Consider the following 2,653-nt stretch of genomic DNA (forward strand, 5'->3'; position numbering starts at 1 on the left):
CATAGGTGTAGGGTGGGTGCCATGACAATATGTACTCAAGGAAATGATCTTCAAGGGTGGCAAGGGAAATGATCTCCAAAAATACTACATGCAATTTTTCTCCACTAATCCTTCAAGGAACTGCCATAAAATGCTTAATGTTTAACATTAGCCTTACTAGTACAGCACTGAACTTTGCTCTTCCAGGATTACTGAGTTACTTGGTGGCTTGCCTTCAAAGTCACAAGAGATTTCCAGGCTTGCCAGGAGAATGTCTTGTTCTCAGTAATTCCTCAGATGAGTTATAATAGTGGTGGCTGTTGTAGTAAGTATGATATTTAATCCTCTATAGTTAGTTTTTTAAAAATTAATTAATATTTTTTTCTAATGGGTTAGTTTTCTTTTCTTTTCTTTTTTTTTTTTTTCAGGAAGAGCAGCGGCAGCTGCCTTTATTAGAGGTCACAGGCCAGCTGACTTCAATCAAAGGCCACACACTTGATCTTGAAGTCACCATCAGCTGTCATGTAGTTGATGGCCTCCAGGTTGAGGCGGTTAGGGAACTTGAATGTGTAACCATCTGACAGCTTGACGGTCAGGCCGGCCACGACACTTCCAGGCTGGAAGGTAAGGCAGCCTCCCGCTGCTCAGCCCCCCAGGCCCCGCCGTCCTTGCTGTTGCACACGATAGTATTGGATAGTATTGGCATCCCCGTGGGCATCGAAGCGGGGGTTGAAATGCAGGCACAGGTTGTTGCTGTCTTTGCCCAGGTTCAGCACAAAGCTCTTGGCGTCAGGGGTCACCCCGCCCCGTACTCTGAGGCACTCCCCAGGTTTGAGATTCAGGTTGCTGGCGACCAGATCACAAGTCTTGATTGAAGCAGGAGGATGTTCATGGACTGGTGCACCAGCCGTCTGGAGACTCCACCCCTAATGGGTTAGTTTTCAAAGATTAGCAATCACTGGGGCTGAATTACAAACCAGTGCTAAAATAAGTACTTATCCATGGAAATCTAATTTTTTTTTGATACAAAATCTCTCTTCAATGGCTCAGGATTAACAGAGGTAAGACTATTAACCTCAGACCCTAGATAGATCAGTGTGCTCTGGTGAGAGGCAGCTAAAGTGCCAAAGCAGCTGTTGGTTGGCAGGAGGAGGACTCCACTGGCGCTTCTCTCTCTGGAACACCCACCACCGTCTTTGTCTTGCTCTCTCCGGCTGCTCTGTGTTGTCGACATCCAGCAGACCCTCAAATATTTGTTCATGGAATGAACACATTCAATAATTAGTGAGAGGGGAGGTTTCTAAGTTAGCCTTATGATACTAACAAAAAACCCCAGTAAGTTGGTGTGTGTCCAATGAGTATTATACACCAGCTTTATTCAGATAGGACAAAGTTGTCTAAGGACAGAGGCCAAAGGGAGCTGGCTTTCATTGTTTACTTTGTCCAGACTAAGGCAGATGGCATGCAGTGACTGCGAGAGACGTGGCGGGAAAAGAATCTAGCAAAGAGTCAAAGAGATACGGAGGTGTCAGGAAGGTGTCGCTCTCACTTCCCTTCTGGCTCCAGCTCACAGGTGCAGACCACTGACAGTGGAGGGCCCTTAGTAGCTGAAGGTTATCTCAGAGCCTCAATGGGTTAGTTATCAACTTTTGTAAATTTGCTGAGATATTATTTATTCTGTAGTATATTTGCACAGGTAGTTATTTAGAAATAGTAAATGATTTATATTGTGTTTAAAAAAAAGATGAGGATTCAGTGTTTTATGCAGTGTGTATGAATTTGGATTATACATTGTAGAGGTCATCAGACTTGTCACTGTAAGTAACAATAGTAATCTGAGCATGGAAGAAAATATTTTTAGCAACGATTCTAATATTAAGCTAAAAAACTAAAAAAAGAAAAATAAGAAGATAAATTATCCTTAGGGTATTAGAAAAGGCCCCAAAGTCCCCAGTGAGTTAGACCTAATATGGTTTCTGCTGACCAGATAGTAGTTGATCAAAAGATGTCTGCTGTTTTGGTTATTTCGAAGTTCTAAATTTTAAATTATCTTTGCATTATACAATTTAAAAATAGCATGATGAATATTTATAGATTTTACAAGAGTATTGACATTTTTATTTTTTGTTTAAGGGAAGGAAATAAAACAAGCCCTAATATTTATTTTTCCTTAAAGCTAGGTTGCTTTGATGACACTGGGCACTTCAGAGCTATTTGTTAAATTATTGTTTGGGTAAGTAGGCTCTTATTGGTTGGTAGAAGGGCAGAGGAATATGGTGCATCATTTTAAAAGAAATTGTTGTAACTCTTGACCTTGGGCCTGTGAACAGTGGCCAAGTCTCTTTGTCTGGCCACCACTGTCATTAGAGACACATAATATCTTTTGAGTAAAAAGACACCTATCCTCATCTTGATGTATATTGATTTGCCCAGAAGATGTTCACTTTTGTTATAACCAAAATATTGAGAGGAGAGGATAAACCCATGGAAACAGAAGCAGGGTTTAAAATAAAATTTCTTAAATTTACTGATCTCGCTCAGCTTGTCATTCTTGTTTGAGATAATAAAAAGATACCTGAGGGAAAAATACAGATTCTGACTAATGATTAAACCCGAAGGCAGCACGGGACAGGGAGTTTGCAATTCATATCATTTTATTATTGTCAATAGCAGT

The 2,653-nt window shown here is 40.7% G+C and overlaps 1 pseudogene; it reads right to left on the reverse strand.

The window, feature by feature from the left end:
• Positions 1-455: 455 nt before the first annotated feature.
• LOC100959545 lies at positions 456-1,213 on the reverse strand (annotated as a pseudogene).
• Between the last annotated feature and the right edge of the window lie 1,440 nt (positions 1,214-2,653).

Source organism: Otolemur garnettii, unplaced genomic scaffold (assembly GCF_000181295.1).
Source record: "Otolemur garnettii isolate 467f Iridium unplaced genomic scaffold, OtoGar3 scaffold00052, whole genome shotgun sequence".
Classification (NCBI taxonomy): Eukaryota; Metazoa; Chordata; class Mammalia; order Primates; family Galagidae; genus Otolemur; species Otolemur garnettii.